This window comes from Dromiciops gliroides, chromosome 1 (genome assembly GCF_019393635.1).
Source record: "Dromiciops gliroides isolate mDroGli1 chromosome 1, mDroGli1.pri, whole genome shotgun sequence".
Lineage (NCBI taxonomy): Eukaryota > Metazoa > Chordata > Mammalia > Microbiotheria > Microbiotheriidae > Dromiciops > Dromiciops gliroides.
In genome coordinates, this window is record NC_057861.1 from 205,145,664 (window position 1) to 205,164,596 (window position 18,933).

Below are 18,933 nucleotides of genomic sequence, written 5' to 3' on the forward strand. Positions count from 1 at the left end.
CCTGATACTCAGCTTCCTTTTTTGTAAAATTAAGGAATTAATTATTGGCATATGAGAAAAATTCTATTGTTCTTTGGATTAAAAACACTAGTATAATTTATGATACTTAATTTTATGAGAATTTCTGAGAACACATTCACAGACAGATGCACACACACATATAGGATGTGATGGATTAGACAGGGCAGCTTAAAAATCAGAATAGATACTTGACAACAAAATAATGGATATAAGTATGATTTCTGTAGAATGGATTCAGTGAGTCATACAAAGACTCACAGGCAAATGTAAATAGAACTTATACTTAGCAATTTTTGAAGATACATTCACATTATTGAAATCTGATTATATAGCTTAGTTTCATACTAATGGACTCAAAACATTTGGATAAAATATTAATGGATTCAGAATTCCAAGATTGATATTAATTTTCTGAATATACTTATATAATCCTCTTTTTAGTTTTCTGAAAACATTTTCAACTCATGCATGCACATACACATGCAAAAACACAATAATAACACAAGATGAATCTTCAAAAGTAATATCAATTTGAATGTTGTCTGTCTTTGGAAAGATATGCATCTATGTATAATGCTCATGCCATAGAATACAAACACATTGTATATGTGTATCTAATGAGCAATCTCTATTTCAGTACTTAAACTATTGAATTGTAAATGAAATCTCAGACAAGATGTGATACCACCATTTTCATTTAACAAGATTCCTTTAATACTCATGAGATTCATAAGAAATTAGATGCTATCTGAACAGCAAGGATTTGTAGTAATGGCCCAGGTATTATAAGGATTAGAAGAATTTGAATGAACAATCCCTCAGCTCATAAAGAAAATGATAAAGGATACAGGTAAGAATTAAGTGTTCAGTGGTTTTGAAGATACACTATATGTATAGTGTATCAAATTAAAAGTCACTTTCTCACTTGACTAAATGAGGCAGATTTTTATTCAAAAGTAGGAAAAAGACATGTTATAGAGGACCAATGTGGTAAATTATGTTCTATAGAATACCTTTTTTCGGATGCATTTAAGTTTCTCTGGCAAATTTCTTTACCAAATATATCATAATCATTTTATTGTAATTATTCCTTATCTATTTAAAAGTTTAAATTAGAGATATTTAGTAGGTTCTACCATCCAACAACAACAACCAAAAAAAATATATAGGGAGGTAAATAGAGTTTTGCCTATTAGTCATTTTGAAAAAGGCTAAAACACTTGATAGGATGATTTAAAATATGTGAGAGACAGAGAGAGAGACAGAGAGAGACAGTTCAGTGACAGATACACAGAGATACAGAGACAGAGACAGAAAGAGACACAGAGACATAGACACAAAGAGACACACAGAAGATGATTATGATGATGATGACGATGGCGACGATGATGATGATGATAGAGGAGGAGGAGGAGGAAGGGAAGGGAAAAGAGAAAGGAAAGAAGGAAGAAAGGATTAAATGCTACAAACACAATTAGTAAGTCTGCTTTTTTTTTAGCCTACAATGATTTATTCAATATAGTGCACAATTAAAAGCATCTGTTATTCCAAAGCCTACTAGATGCCCTTTTAGTCTTTGATTCAGAACACTGGACCATTGGAACTTGATTCATTCAAGGTCATTCACCAACATTCCCATATTAAGAATGAACAATGACAGGTTATAGACCTGAAATATCACATTCACCAAAGACTGGCAAAAGGAAAAATGGGTCTTGAGTACATCATTGCCCCTGCAAACTAAAGGCACTTAATATTTAAAAGACACAGCACAACAGAATCACCCTCCCCAGGCATTCAGGACACTAGGCAAAACTGGAGCCCACAATGCCATTCTTCCTAGTGGGAGTCACTATCACAACAGAACATTCTTGTATTTCCTGAAGAAGAAAAAAGTACTATATACAAAGAGAGAGAGAGAGATACAAAATACTATGTTCTGCCTCCCTCTGAATGAAGCATGGTGTAAGACAACACTGATTTACATGATTAATATCCCGCACAGATCACACATGTGAAAACATCATACCTAAAAATAAATCTATCATAGATTCTTCTTCTGAAATTATAAGTCTTCTCTTTAAAGACCACCCCGCCCCCAAATAACAATAAATTGTGGCTCTCTCCAAAAACAAAGCACAATAATAAAACGCTGGCTACTAACACTCTGTGTCAGTGATTGGGTCTCGCAGGGAAGGGTGGGTCCTTTGGCTGGCACCTTAGTGGGTGCATAAACTGCCAAAAGTTGAGTCATTCATTTAACAAAATTGGTCACTTCAAAGCTTCCCAGAAAGCTCAGTGCAGGGTGGACATTCTTCTTCTGCTGGTTGGCACAGGAGGCCTCCTTCCCTCCTTGGCTTTTATCATGTATCTGAGAGATGGCTGGAGATACAGCATAATCCGAGGATGAAAGCAGAGCTGTCTGGAGTGTTCTGGCTGAGGGCAGCACAGAGGTACCTCTAACAATAGTACCTATGGCACATGTATGATCCTCCTTTCTTCACACAGTCACTCCTGGTCAGGGGCGCTTTATGATCATAGGTTTCATCAACAGAATGATGAATGGTCTACCAGTATGAGGTCCACTTCCATGCATTCCCCACTATGTTGTACAGACTATAGCCATTAAGAGGAAAGGCAGTAATAGGTGCCTTTCCTTGGTAGCCATCTTCCCCAGTGTTGCTCACAGGGAACTCTCCCTGCCTAATGTAGGTGTAATGTTGACTTTTTGGCTGCAACTTGTCCCACAGGTAAAGTCTATTCTCAAGTCCTCCCCTGTCTCTCATTCTGCCTCTGTGGGTAACTGCTTTCCAGCTCAAGTACAACTCTATGCAACTCTATCATTCCAGAAGACTTGAAGAACTGGGTGATCCTGCCTGTGCAGAATAGTAGAATCAGGGCCTTCTGCATGTCTCCTATTAGCTCCTTTGACAGGCACCAACCATGGAGGAGCTACAACTGCTTCGTGGATTTCACTCTTAACCTCATCAGTCAACATGCTGTCAAAGACAAACAAATCACCAAATTTTTCGGCCTCTGTCACAAAGCCTGTGGAGTTCATGAACTTCTCAAATTCAGTGTTACTGACTTCATATAGATCCATGTAAAAGGAGTTAATTCAGACCCTTCTGGCAGGTCCTTCCCATCCTGCTTTATTTGAGGATCATCTGTCCTCACCATGAATACACCCACAGAGATGGGGCCATCTGCAGAGGCAACACTCACTGTTCAGAGGAGGCCTGCTCAGCCATATTGGCCTCCAAGGAGTATTTGTGCACCGCCCTCCCAGAGCGCTGGGGAGAGCCACAGCCACATGTACCCACTGCGTGGGCTGCCCTGGCTGCAGCATATCTGGCCTCTAAACCCAGGCCCTGGACTGCCCCCAATGCCCCAAGGAGCAGCAGTGGCAGCAACAAGGGAAACAGGCCCAGGACCAGTGTTGCCTGTAAGCCTGTTTTTTAAAAAAGAGAATTTTTAGCAAGTAAACATTTTTAAAACTACAATCAGCCCAAACAAAATACAATTTAAATACATTTCTCAGAGAAAATGGCAGTTATAGTAATCTTTGGCTAAATTAACCCTTTCTGAAGCAGCTAGGTAGCAAAGTAGATAAAGCATGGGCCTTTGATTCAGGAGGACATGAGTTCAAATCTGGCCTCAGACACTTGACACTAAGTAGCTGTGTGACCCTGGTCAAGTCACTTACCCTTCATTGCCCTGCAAAAAAAAAAAAAAAAACCACCATTAAATTAACCCTTTCTCCCATCTCTTTCCATTGCCTCAGTTTGGCTCAAAGAATGTTACTGACTATTAAAAACTAGTACTTAATTTTATTATAACATACTTTCTCTTGAATTACTTTCATTATACTCCTTGACTCCTTCTAGGCTGTCATTAAAAATACACACACACACATACACACACACTCCACTTATTTATCCTAAATCTCACTTTTTTCCTTTTTTCAAATAAAAATTTTGTATCTTCCTTTTAAGAAAGAAAATAAAAGAGCTTCTATATTTCTTTTATTTTTCATAAGCTTAAATATTGCTTCTTTAATTTTACTTCCATGTATAATAGATCTATAGTTTCATTATTCTGGGTCCTTCTTCCAAAGAAGACTATCACAACTCCTGTAGTCCTAAGTAAAGAGAATAAAGAATTGTTACAGATGAAAAGAAAAGAAAAGAAAGACTTCACCTAGGTCATCAACAGGTACTCAAAATTCAGAGTAAAGCTAATCCTATTATAACTGTATAGATATGCTAATTACCGGTAACAGTACTTAACATTCCTTAGTTGCACTGTTGTTATTTTTTTTAGATAATGAGTTAGTAGGTAAGCTTTCCAGCATTTCAAATTGTAATGGATATATGGCATATATGTAGAGTCCATCACTTTTCTAACATGGCATCATCCATGTGGAAGATAGGAGGGAGCTATTTTCAGAAGAATTATGAAGAATGGAGCATGTGCTAACATCCTGAATTGCTTTATCATCTGATTGGGAAGGTGTTTTGGGTTTTTTTTTTTCAGCTATGTCTGAAAACCACATGTTCATATCCTTTGATCATTTATCAATAGAGGAATGACTAGTATTTTTATATATTTGACTAAATTCTTTATATATTTGAGAAATAAGGCCTTTATTAGAGAAACATGTTGCAAAAATTCTTTCTCAGTTTTCTGCTTTCTTAATAATTTGGGTTGCATTGATTTTGTTTGTGCAAATGCTTTAATTTTATATAATCAAAATTATCTATTATATATTTTGTAGTGCAATTTTTATCTATTTTAGTCCTAAATTCTCCCACCTCCATAAATTTAACAGATAAACTATTCAATGGTCTCTTAAGTTGTTTATGGTATCACCCTTTACATATAAATCAGGTACACATTTTGACCTTATTTTAGTATATGGTCTGAGATGTTAGCCTGTGCCTAGTTTCTGCCATACTATTTTCCAGTTTTCCCAGAAGTTTTTGTCAAATAATATATTTTAGTTCCAAAAGTTTGCATCTTTGGCTTTATCATATACTAGATTATTATAGTCATTTACTATAGTATTATTTGTACCTATTCAATTCTACTAATCCACCTCTTAATTTCTTAATGCTACCAATTGTTTTGAAAAATACTGTTTTATCATATAGTTTCAGATCTAGTACTGCTAGAACACATCCTCATGTTGTTTTTTTTTCATTGATCCCCTTGATATCATTGAACTTTTCTTTTTCCAGATGAATTTTGTTTTTTTTTCTAGTTCTATAAAATAATTTTGATGATTTGAATAGTATGCCACTCAATTAATATTTTAATTTAGGTGGGATTGCCAATTTTATTATATTGGCTTAGCCTACCCATGAACAATAAACATATACATATACATATACATATACATATACATATACATATACATATACATATACATATACATATACATATACATATACATATACACATATATATGCCAATTGCTTAGATCTGCCTTTATTTGTGTGACAAGTGTTTTATAGTTGTTTGCTCATTATTTTTAAAGATTTCTACTTTATAAGAAATATTGTGTATTTAAGTATTACATTTTTCATATATCACTAATATAGGTACAAACATAAGATGAATTAATCTTAAATGAAAAGTGAGAACCATTTTAGGAGTTAAGGACAGAAATAAACTTTAGTATGCATATAATTATATCTTGGCATCATTGCATCCAAAATACTTATTGAAGTTTGTGTTATTGTTTTCACATATTCCATGTAAAAAAAAAAAAAACCTCCTGAGATAAACTTATTTACTACTAGTTGCTTTCTTTATGTTTTTGCTTCTCATAATTTCACCTGGTTTTATATCTTGTTTGTATTTTAACTTGCTTAAAATTCTATAAGATCTCCAACTATTATCATTGACCTAGGCTACATGTGAACTACTTTTCACTCACTTCCTATTAGTCTAATTGTGTCACTTTCTTTTGAATTGACTTGCATTATGCATTATTTTCCTTCTGAAAGTAGAGTTGAAGGAGAAATCTCCCCTCAGTTTTGTTTATAGATTGTTAATCCAAAAAAACTTAATTTGATTTGACAAAATTAAGTTAGATGAAAAAAACATAATACTTACAAGAAGATAGAAATGTATATTTGCTTTTTTGGAATCAGTGTTCTGTAAATGTTCAGATGAAAAATAACAATTTCTATTGGAATAATCTTGGCTGACTTTGACTTATGATTCATGAAATATTATATCACAGGTAACAGCAATAACTCTAATATCTAGACATTTGGGGAGAAAATTTTGTACTAATAACTTCACCTTTAAACCTTTTATATTATTTAAATTTTTTTTACCTAGAAAATCATCATGTGAATAATCATTTTATAATTTTTCCATCAATACTATTGGAGTTCTAAGGAGCTGACATATGGTTGAAAGTATCAGTATTAACAGTATGGGGGAGAGGGAACACACATGGGGCTGTGCAGCTGGGAGAATATATATGTGGGGAAAATAACTGTGCTAGTGGTCATCTAAGAATTTTAAAAGAAAGCTGGGTGAAGATCAAAGCCAAAAATTTGCTAATGAGTAATAATCCAGAAAGCCAAACAGAAAGTTTTTAATAAATTTCAAGAGCTAAAGAACCGAAAGCCTAAGGAGAAAAGTTCATATGTGGCAAAGCCAGAAAAACAACAGAAAGTTTTAGTGCAAATATGGAACCCCCTGAAGCAGGTGCATGTATTCAGATTTGTACTATTCAAAGTTATAATTATGACCCAATTGTATTTTCAATTCATAGTTTCTTTCACACAAGGGATTGACTAGAAAGAGTATCTTTGTATGGTGGCAGTATTTTGACCATATCCACTCCTCATCCAGTTGATGTTGTGTAACTGCAAACCTACAAAAAATTAGTGAGGGTAGAGCCAAAATGGCAGAAGAAATGCAGTGACTTGCCTGAGCTCTCTCTAAGACCCTTCCAAATGCCTTCAAATAATGCCATAAGGCAATTCCTGGAGCAGCAGAACACACAAAAGGACAGGGTGAAATCATTTTCCAGCCAAAGACAATTTAGAAGGGCAGCAGGAAAGGTGTGTTATACCAGGGTGAGAATGGAACACAACCTCACCAACACAGACCTAAGCCCAGTGCAGACCCAGGCCCATGAACCAGGAGCAGACCTCTGGAGACTCTGAATCAGCAGTGGCAGAAACTGATTCCAGAACTCAGGACACAGACTATGAGAGGTCAAACAATTGTCCAGACAGAGATTACAGGTATCTCTTTGTTAGAAATGAGATATTACTCTGTTGTTTTGCCCATACCTGGATCCAGGTCTTTCTTGGGTGGTGGTCCCAGGTGGTAGAAGAGCTTAAGTCCACAAGAGCTTTCAGCCACAGTGCAGCAGGATTCTGTTCAGAGTTACAAATCAGAAAAGCAGGTCTGTGGTTGCTTGCAGACCAGAGCATAGGCCAGAAGAGTGATGAATGTACTTCTCCTTAAATCATACAACCTTGGAAGAACTAAGTACTTACAAATTCCTAGAGTTTTCTCTTAAAACTTCTGCTAAAACCCTCTGAAAATTGTATAGTGCACCATCCACCCTGGAAGCAGTGTCCCACTTTACCAAAGACTTAGGGGGCAGCTAGGTGGTCAAGTGGATAAAGAACCAGCCCTGGATTTGGGCAGACCTGAGTTCAAATCTGGCCTCCTACACTTGATACTTACTAGCTGTGTGACCCTGGGCAAATCACTTAGCCCTCATTGCCCTTCAAAAAACAAACAAAAGAAACAAAAAAATAAAAGAAAAACAAAAAACAAAAACAAAGACTTAAAGGTCAAGAAATAAGCAAGGAAAAGGAGCAAACAGAAAAAAAAATGCTGATACTAGAAAGTTTCTATGGGGACATGAAGATTAAAATATACCCTCAGAAGAAGATAAAAAAGTCAAAGGTCCTATATACAAAGCTTGCAAGAAAAATAGGAATTAGTCTCAGGCTATAGAAGGGCTCAAAAAGGAATTTGAAAATAAAGTAAGAGTTGTAGAAAAAAATTGGAAAGAGAAATGAGAGTGATCATGAGCATGATCATTAAGATAATCATGAAAAACATCTTGGTAAAGGAGACACAAAAAATACTGAAGAAAATAACCCCTTAAAAAACAGACTGGGCCAAATGATAAAAGAGGTACAAAAAGGCAATGAGGCAAAAAATGCCTTGAAAAGCCAAATTGTCCAAATGAAAAAGGAGGTACAAAAGCTCCCTAAGAAAATAACTCCTTAAAAATTAGGAGTGAGCAAATGGAAGCTACTGACTTTATGAGAAATCAAGAAACAGTAAAACAAATCTAAAAGAATGGAAAAAAAAAAGATAGAAGGCAATGTGAAATATCTCATTGCAAAAACAACTGACTTGTAAAATAGATCGAGGAGAGATAATTTGTAAATTATTGGGCAACCTGAAATTTGTGATCAAAAACAGAGCCTAGACATCATCTTCAAAGAAATAGTCAGGGAAAAGTGCCCTGATATTCTAGAACCAGAAAATAAAATAAAAATGGAAAGAATCCACCAATCACCTCCAGAGAGAGATGCCGATAGGAAACTTCCAGGAATATTTTAACCAAATTTGAGAGTTCTAGTTCAAGGAGAAAATATTGCAATCATCCAGAAAGAAACAATTCAAGTAGTATTGTGGAGGTATGGTCAGGATAACACAATATCTAGCAGCTTCTACCTTAAAGGATAGGAGGACTTGGAACATGATATTCTAGAGGGCAAAGGAACTGGGATTACAACCAAGAATCACTTACCCGGAAAAAACTGATTATATTCCTTCAGGGGAAAAATGGGAATTAAATGAAAGAGAGGACTTTCAGGCATTCTTGTTGAAAAGACCTGAGCTGAATAGATTATTTGACTTTCAAATACAAAACACGATAGAAGCATAAAAAGGTAAACAGGAAAAAGAAATCCTAAGGGATATTAAAAGTTTAAACTGTTTACTTTCTTACATGGGAAGATGATACTTGTAACTCGTATGCACTTTCCCATTATTAGGGCAGCTGAAGAAGTGTATTTAGACAGATGGCATAGGTGTGAGTTGACTATGAAGGGCTGAAATATTTTAATAATAAAATTAAGGGGTGATAGGACAAAAGTAATCCACACAGAAGGGAGGACACAACTTGGGAAGATATCTTTGCTGGAAGATATTTACCAAAGTGGTGCATGAAAGTTGAATCTCAGTTTCTATTATTTCTCTTCAAACAGATAACTCCACATCTACATCAGCTGGCAAAGCTTCACCTCTCTTTTTATTTTTTTTCAGCGTCTCTTAGCTAGATATTACTCCTTTGCATCTTCAGTTGGTTTGGATATGGACTCATCACACGTAGTTTTTGGCAGTGTAATCATAATAAAGACAGGTAGAAAATAGGTTATGTGGGAAGTAATTATTACATTGGATTTTTCAGTCTATGAATTTAGATTTTAATTATCCATTAGAGCCTACACATATAAATTATAGCTTTGACTTTTTTTGAATGTTCTCCCCCTCCAATATTAGTGGAATGCATTGGGGTAATTCACTGTCAGTGTGTAAAACTTGACAATGAACAAGCCTCAATATTCTTCAAATCTATGGAACATGACATATTTATTATTTTGATTATAAACTGCTCCCCTATTGCTATAAATGTTTCACCTTATATAAATGCATATTTATTTTCTATGGACCTATTATGTGACGCAGAAAATTTATCTGTTTTTGTTTTTTTTTGCAGGTCAGGGCAATGAGGGTTAAGTGACTTGCCCAGGGTCACACAACTAGTAATTTTCAAGTGTCTGAGGCTGAATTTGAATTCAGATCCTCCTGAATCCAGGGCCAGTGCTTTATCTACTGTGCCACCTAGGTGCCACTGTTCTTTTTTTAAAGTAGCAATTCTCTAATGTGGCAAATAGACTTGTTATCATAGTCATCTGACTTCTAGCTTGTAGCTATACAATAGGATGTTTTTGGTAAATGCTTCTGACAGTGTGGAAAATAGATTTTTATCTTCCATGAGTCCAATGCAATAAAAAAAGTCTGTACACCACAGACATTGAAGTACAACAGTGGATAGACTGGTGTACTTGGAGTCAGGACAATCTCAGTTCAGATCCTATCTTGGATGATTAACTGTCTGACTGTGGGCAGATGAAATGATCTCTCAGGATCAGTTTCTTCAATTGTAAAATGGGTATTATAATATCATCAATCTCAGAATTGTTGTGAGGAGTAGGTGAGGGAATATCTGTTAAGTGCTGTGATAACAAAGATGTAAGGAGATGTTGTTGTTATTAGTATAATGGACTTTGCAAGAAAATTAGAGATGAGGATAAAGGTGGTTATGTTTATAGGAATATAGTGTTAGAGTTGGAATGGACCTCAAAATGGAACTCGTCTAACTACTGAACATTATCACATATTACTTTAAAAAAAAAGAGGCCAGCAAGATCATGTACTTTATCTAGGGTCAGAACTCTTTCAGTTGCATTATGCTACCTTATAGGAGAACATTAATGGGAGAATTATCTTCTAACTGAAGAAAAAAACACATTTTCCACAGGAATGTGGTATTCTTGGCATTTGGCATAACACTAAGCATTGTCCTCATCTAAGTCTTTCTCAGGGATAGAGATCAACAACAACTCAGAAATATGAGCAAGATGAGATTGGAAATTTTTGTGCAGATTGATCCAAACAAACCATAATATCTCATCATCAGAGCTCGCAGGTACAGCCAGATCCACATGTTTTCATTAATGATTAGATGTGGCTCAGGATTGTAGGCTCTCCCAATTTCCATTATTTTGTTTGTTTGTTTGTATTTTCCAATTTCTAATTTCAACTTTTGCTCTAATTTCTTGGGAGTATAAAGTAATCCTCAATTATTTGCAATGACTTTCTTTTTTGACTGAAGGTATTCTTTCTTTCCTCATTTTGTTGTTGTTGTTGCTGTTTAGGATTGTTGTTCTGGAATTTCATTGTATGCCTTAGAGATTTATTTTTTTTTACCTCAGCTGGAAACAAATGGTTTTGATTACTCACTATATTTCTATTTATTTGGAAAATTCATGTGAAGTATTTTCCCATAATTTCCTGCCATATTATATTCACATCTTTAAAAGTGTATCATATTTTTCTGGGAGACTCTTGAATTATCTCTGTTACTACTTAGTAGAACTTTCTCATCACATGTCTTGGGTTGTGCAATTATTATTAATCTTTTTCTCGAAGAGGTCAAAATTATGAAACTTTGTCCTAATATTTTCTTTCATATAGCATACTTTTTATACCTTTATGAAGTTCTTTTTATAATTCTATGATGCCTATGGAATACACAATTTATTTTTATTATAGGGAATTTTCATGACAAAAAGTTTATTTTTCTTTTAAATAATATATATTTTTTGTTTTGCTGAGACCATTAAATATTCTTTTTTCCTCATTAGTTTCACTACTAGTTTAAGTTCTTGGTATTTGATGTGAAATTAGGTTTTCCTCCTGGAACTTTTGTCTTTTACTTTTTTTGTTATGTTTCCAGTAACATCGCCAGCTCTTCTTATTATTATCTGCTCACCTCCTTTTCCACTTAACCACTACATAGTATTACTTTGGCATTAATCAACCAAAACAGAGTAACTTCAGTCTCCTTTGTGTGCCTGAGGCACACAACTTGACAAGTCAATGGTTGATTATAATTAGGCCTATTACATCTTTTCCTTTTGGCATGGGAGGTTTTACTTCTTAATCCTATAACTTGCTTCTTTACTTTAACCTTTGGGGGGGGGGCAATGAGCGTTATGTGACTTGCCCAGGGTCACACAGCTTGTAAGTGTCAAGTGTCTGAGGCCAGATTTGAACTCAGGTACTCCTGAATCCAGGGCCAGTGCTCTACCCATGGCACCACCTAGCTGCCCCCCTTTACTTTAACCTTAAAAGTAGATGGAATTACTCTGGTTTGACATGTTTTTGTGATGCCCTCTTTAAAAAATGAAGTATGTGCACTAAAAAGAAAGGATTTATTTCTTATTAGTGTCAGGTTAATGCACAAGAGTCAATGAAGCCTTGTGAAGGGACTCTAAAATTAACATTACTTATTTCTTCCTCTTATGATTATAACTGGGTTACTTCTGTCCTGATTTGGTTTTTTTGCTTTTGAACATTTGGGAGTATAAGATGCTTTCTTTTTTCCTTATAAGATCCAGTTTTCTTCATGAATAGACTAATATCTATTATTTAGGTCCAAGATCCTAGTAGTTCTTTTTTGTTTTCCTTTCCTCTTCTGTGATAAATTCTTTTAGTTATCCACCTTCTGTCACAATCAAGGTAGAATTCCCTTTCATTTCGTCTGTAATTTTTTTCCATTTTTCTTTCATTGAACACTAATAACTTAGAGAATGACATGCCATTTCCCAGATATTTCACGTCCTCCTCTAGGATGGAGGCTATATTTAACCCTTTCAGTTATCTTTCATGTGTTATCTTTATAAATTAGATTGTAAGTACCTTGAAGGTGGGGAATAGCTTTCTTTTTCATATTTGCATGTCTAGCACTTAGTGTGGTAACTGGAACATATTAGATACTTAATAATTGTTTATTAACTGCCTGATTGTTTCCTGTACCTCTGTGACTCACCACTAGAGGAAATGCAAACATGGATAACTTGGTACCAAAGGAAAAACTAAAAAAACGAGAGTAGAAATCACAAAAAATGGGAAATTTAAATTTTTAAAAGGAGAACATTCTTTCATAATAACAATAATTATGACATTTTAAATTGTTCTGCCTTGGGAAGTGGGTTCCCCTTCAGTGGAATTATTCAAATAAAGGTCTGATTATCATCTGTTATTAAAGGAATTCCTATTTATTAATTAATTTGATTAGTTAATTTCTAAGATCCCTTATACTCATGAGATTCTTTGACTCTTCAGTCACCTCTTACTGAACAGAGGAAATTCCTATTGAAGGAAACACAATTTTGAAGAGACATGAAGGAGAATTTTAAATTTATCTTAAATATTTTTAAATGAATGAAAATCATTATAGACTTTAGTAATTCAGTAATGCTAAAAAGCTACCAGCAAGACTTCAGTAACTATTGACTCATATCACAACTATCTCATAAATTTATGTTCTTTATCAGAATTCTTTGTGCATATATAGAGAATATTTTTGAAGATATATGAGAAAGGAACAGGCAAATTTTCTTAGGTTATTCAATATCACAGATTTTTTTCATAGATATTAAAATCATTATCTTGAAATAGCATTTTTTGAGATAAGTTAAGGCTACTGCTCCTAGAAGTGATTTGTTGGTGAAATGAACCGGAACCTTCTAAGTCATTATTTAATGTATCTCTTAAAGAGTGGCTGACAGCTTCTCAACTGGTTGTACCTGACAATATAAAGAAAAAAAAGTTTGCTTGAAAGAAAAAAAATGGGAGCAACTTAATGAAGACTAGCAAAACCATTCACTTTTGTGTGAATATCTAGCTTAGTAATTTATATATATATATATATATATATATATATATATATATATATATATATATATATATATATATATATATTCATATCAGTACCATTTCTTTGGGAAAGTTAACAATGTAAAATGAATTCCACAACTATAAGGTTTTCCAAATGCACAGATGTAGGATTTGCTATAAGTTGAGGAAATGATTCTTAATAATTACTGAAAAAGTACAAAATGCTTAAGAACACAATAATTCCTGTGAGTTAGATGGCATCACATTACTTCTCTTTAGTTTCTTCTCCTGGCTTTTCTGATTTTTTGTAATTCAGCAGCATGCCTTAGCTGCCTGCTCAGTTTGAAACATACCTCTGCCCCACCAACCAATACCTCTCATTAGTGACTTTGCCCCAGGGTCTCCATTTTTTTTCCTTCGTGTCAGACATGCCCATTGTTCATTTCCCTTCTGGTATTGCTTCCAATTCTCTGGACTTCTCTATGATGTTTATGGGTAAGTTCCCACAATTTTTTCTTCCCAGGTCCCTTTTGATGTGTTTTCTTATTCCAGAGTATAAGTTCCTTCATGAAAGGGTGCACTTTTTTTGTTTGTTTACATTTATATAACCAGCTATTGGCACATTAATTTAGCCTTGCCTGATTCCAGTACAATTGAGCTTCAATTGACCTGAAGTTCTAAAAGAACAGTCTGCTATAATGAGTCATTAATCGGCCATCAACAAGCAAACATCAACCCAGAGAAACATCTTCCTTTTGCATTATTTTCATAATGTAACTTCTCTGCTCACAAAATTTCAATAGGGTGTACTTAAAGATTTTATCAAATATAATCTTGTCTGACTGTCTTTCAACATTTTCCATACTGTGATACTTATTCTACTTACATTTTCCCCATATAACCCCCATCCCCAAAAATGCATTCCACTTTAGTCTAAACACTCTATAAAATATCTTGGGCTGGAGGAATATTTGTCTGAAAGCACATGGTTCAAGGGAAGCTAGATGACAAAGTGGATAAAGCACCAACCCTGTATTTAGGAGGACCTGAGTTCAAATTAGGCTTCAGTCACTTGACAGTTACTAGTTTTGTGACCCTGGGCAAGTCACTTAACCCTCATTGCCCTGCAAAAACAACCAAACAACCAAACAGTCAAACAAAAAAGAAAAAATATGGTTGTCTTTGCATCTACTAATCTTAATCATACTCAAATTTCAATATTCAGCTCAAGTACTACCTTCTCCTTAAAGCCTTGCCTGAATACATAAAATTTAATTCATATTCTTATCCTCTGAAGTAATAAAGAATAGATCATCAATTCCACAAAATTTAGCACAATTTTACATTGCTTTTTATTTTTCATATCCATATAGAAATACATGGTAAAATGAAAACTATAGACTTTATAATATACCATGGGAAATATTTCTTATAAAATAAGGTAATTAGAGAGAAGGTTTTTTTTAATAACTTCATTTTTCCCATTAGTTAATGAATGATACCTTTCATGTGGTTTGGTGATAGATCCAACATTACATATGAATGAGAGATTTTGATCATCTACCCTCAAGTCTTTTGAGTAGAAGTTTTATTAATAAGTCTACATGCTGATATTCCCTACTCATCTTTTAAGACTGGTTATGAAATTTAAACCAATTACTTACTAACTTTTCAATGTCCTTTTTTCCATTTCTCTTTTCTTTAAATGCACAGATTTTATAAAACATTTCCATACTATTTAAAGACAATTTAATAAGGCACCAGAAATTCAAATGTGCTCTATACTCCTTTCCAATGGGAAAGAAAATCAATCCTGAAAAGTAATGGCTCTTAATTCCTTTCCTAAATCTTTTCAGTCTAGGTGATAAAACTATGATCCAGTTCTTTTAATCCTTGAAAGACAGAGAGAATTGTTGAATGGTTATAAAGAATCCAAATTAAGGTATGAAAAGGATAATAATTAACTATAAACCACTGAGGAGGGACTCAGGAACAATAATAGAATGCTATATAAGTGCACAAATATGTTTTGACCTAAGCTTTCAGGAAAAACATACTTTGAAGAGAAATATTTTTGGCTGCTTGCTTCTTTGTCTAATGCCACTGTTATATGCAAAAGAAAAAAAAAAACACAATAATAATAATAATAGCTAACTGTAATGAAATACAATAAGAATGATATTTTCAATCTTTTGAGTAATTCTAACCTTTTTAAAATTTAAGTTGTGTGACACAATTTCTATCATAAACAATCAATGAATAAAAAAAGACTTAAAGAATTACTAATAGATTATCACAAGAAAGAAAATTTTGAGAACTGTGAGCTTCCTTCTTTTTTCATCTGTGAACACAGCAGTGGGTGTTTCTGTCTGCTAACTTTTCTCTTTACTTCCCTTGGATACCTACTTATTCATACTTCTAAAAGATTCTATGAGAGAGGGAGGGTCTTTGAACTGTGAGAAGATGATATTTCTTTCTTGGGAGCCAACATGATTTATCAGCCCTATTATCTTTTTTTATTTTTGATTTTGTTTTAGTTTCTGAGAAGGACCCGTTAGGGGTCAATCAGCAGTTTCCAACTAGGCAGGAATCCTTTATAAAGAACTTCAAAAGAAATATAACCTTTCAAAACAACATAAAAATTAGAGAAATAATATATATCAAATATCCTTCAGTCACTTTTCTATCCTTCTTTGGGGGCTTTTTTTCCTGAATAACATATTTGATAGAGGTTTAAGCATGTTATATGGCTCTGTTTTTTCTAACTTTTATTCTGTCTTCTTTAAGACTCCACTAAAGTGGAATCAATTTATACTTCACAATATTACTAAAAATTAAAAGTATATATGAATATATTTTTTCTGTTCACTCTGTAACTTCTGAAAAGAGTAACAATAGTAACAGCTTGTATATCATATTTGAAAATTTGAATTTCTCTTTACAAATATTATCATACTTGAATCTTACAACAACCCTGTGAAGTAAGTCCTGAAAATGATAGTATTCCTATTTTTTTTTTAGATAAGCCTCCCTTAGAGGCAGAATTTTCACCTAAACTGTCTGGTTCTGGGGGCAGCTAGATGGCATCGTGGATAAAGCACTGGTCCTGGATTCAGAAGGACCTGAGTTCAAATCCAGCCTAAGATACTTGACACTTACTAGCTGTGTCACCCTGGGCAAGTCACTTAACCCTCATTTCCATACAAAAAAATTGTCTGTGAGTCAGTTGTCTTTCTTAGATGTTTTCTGGACTCCGAGGACTTAATAGTGGCATATAACTGGCAACTATATAATATGGCAACTAGGTAGTTCAGGGGATAAAATGTTGCATCAAGAATCAGGAAAACCTAAATTTGAGTCCCACTTTAGAAATTTATATCTCTGTAATCATCAAGATATCTTTTAACCTTCACTTCTGAGTTTTCTAATCTGTAAAATGGAGATAATGGAATGTACCTCACAGGGTTGATGGAAGGTTCAGTTGAGATGTGTAATTTAAATTTCTAAATGTAGGTTCTAATATGTTCCCCCCCCCCAGTTTTTTGGGGAAACTTACTAAAATCACTGATAAACAAATTTAGCTTTTTAAAGGTTAATTGAAAGATAGTAAAGAAAGAGAAAGATTGAGAACAGAATTCCTACAACCTGGCAATCCTATCTTTCCTCAACTCCCCTGTGAAGTCTTCTGAAGTCCCCTTACCACCATGCTCAGGTGAGGAACCAAAAAGAGACAGAGCTTCCTGCACAGGCTCTCCTTCCTCCTTCTTGTCCCTTCCTAGAAATGGGAGGTTCTTCAAGCTGGTTGGTTGACTGGGCTGGAAGTTCAATGTTTGTTAACTTCTGAGAACCATGTTTTCTTAAGTACTCTCAAGTACCAGCCAGATGTGCTTAGAATCTAGTCAACTACAAGTGAGCCAGTAATCCACTCAGGTGGGCTCCTGAGTTTCTGCCAAATCTCATCTATCACATTCCATTAGCTTAACAGTTACCCCCCTTTGTTTCTTCTAGGAACAGAGTGTTCCTTGATGAAACATATCCTATGCTAACAAACAATAGATTAATATCAATATAGAAAAGGGAGAGAGAAAAGTTTTGTCCAGACGGGCAGTCCGTCATGAACCGGTGCTTTCACATTGGTCTTGCAAAGGGAGGGCGTCTGCAAGTATATAATAACAGAAGGAGAAAACAAAATCAACAAAACAAAACTGTTCATCTAAAGTTTCTGAGTTCTCTTATCTTCTTGGAGTGGTAAGATGTCATCAGGAGAAAACTGGATTTTCTTCTTTAGCTGTTTGAGCTGCTGGATTTTTTTTTTTTTACTAATCCTTAGCATAACATTGTCAATGATCAAATTAATACATTCCATTACATTCCCCTCCTTTATATAATAGAGGGTTGAAATAGTTATGCAATCTATAGCACTTCTTACCACCATTTGTCTGGTCAAAGGCAAATTTAGCAATGTGTTCATGATGCATTTTTACAAATTTAGAAGAAAGTAAGTGTGTAGATAATTGACCTCAGAATCAATAAAATTGCAGTTAAAATTCTCCTCTGATATAATACCTTTGTGTTTTTGAGTAATTAATTTGACCTTTTAGAGGCTCAGGGAACCCCCTAAAACTATACATTGTAGGGAAGTTGCCAATGTGCATTAATAGAATAAATTTCTTACTGGGAGCTTCCTAAATGGAAATCAAAAATAAACAAACAAATAAATGAATAAATAAATAAACAAATGGATGAATGAATAAATAATTTAATGAATGAATGAATGGATAAATAGATAGATCAATAAATAAGTAAATAGAAATAAATAGATGAATATATATATATATATATTATATATATATATATAATTTTTAAATGCATAAGAAAACAAACTCATTCATTTATGCAAATGATATGCCTAAGATCACAATAAACTAGGGTTAGGCTACCAAAGCTCTGTCATTTAAGAACTTTCTTTTCCTATGTTCATTTCATTACAGGATGCAAAGGATATACGTGATTCTGTATTCACTGATCCCAACAAATGGGAGAGCTATGTGACAACTACACACTCTTATCCTCATACTAAACTTTTACTTTTCAAGTTGGGTTATAATATAAAATATAAGGTAGTTTAGATAAAAAAATGAAATATTATTTTGTATATACAAACACATGTATAAGGAATAAGAGATTAACAAATAATCATAGATGTCAGGATTACAAGAGACATCAAATAACACAGCTATAGGCTGTCCCTGAAGACATATCTCTTCTAAAAATGGTTGTTTAGTATTTGGCTAAATCCCACTAGTAGGGGAAACCTATTCTATTTTTAGAACTGTTAGAATTTTGATTGTTTTTTCTTAGCTCAAGCCAAAATTTTATTTCTTT

The 18,933-nt window shown here is 34.0% G+C and overlaps 1 pseudogene; it reads right to left on the minus strand.

Moving 5' to 3' along the window:
• Positions 1 to 2,384: 2,384 nt before the first annotated feature.
• Positions 2,385 to 18,933, minus strand: part of LOC122747080 — a 101,952-nt pseudogene continuing 85,403 nt past the window's right edge.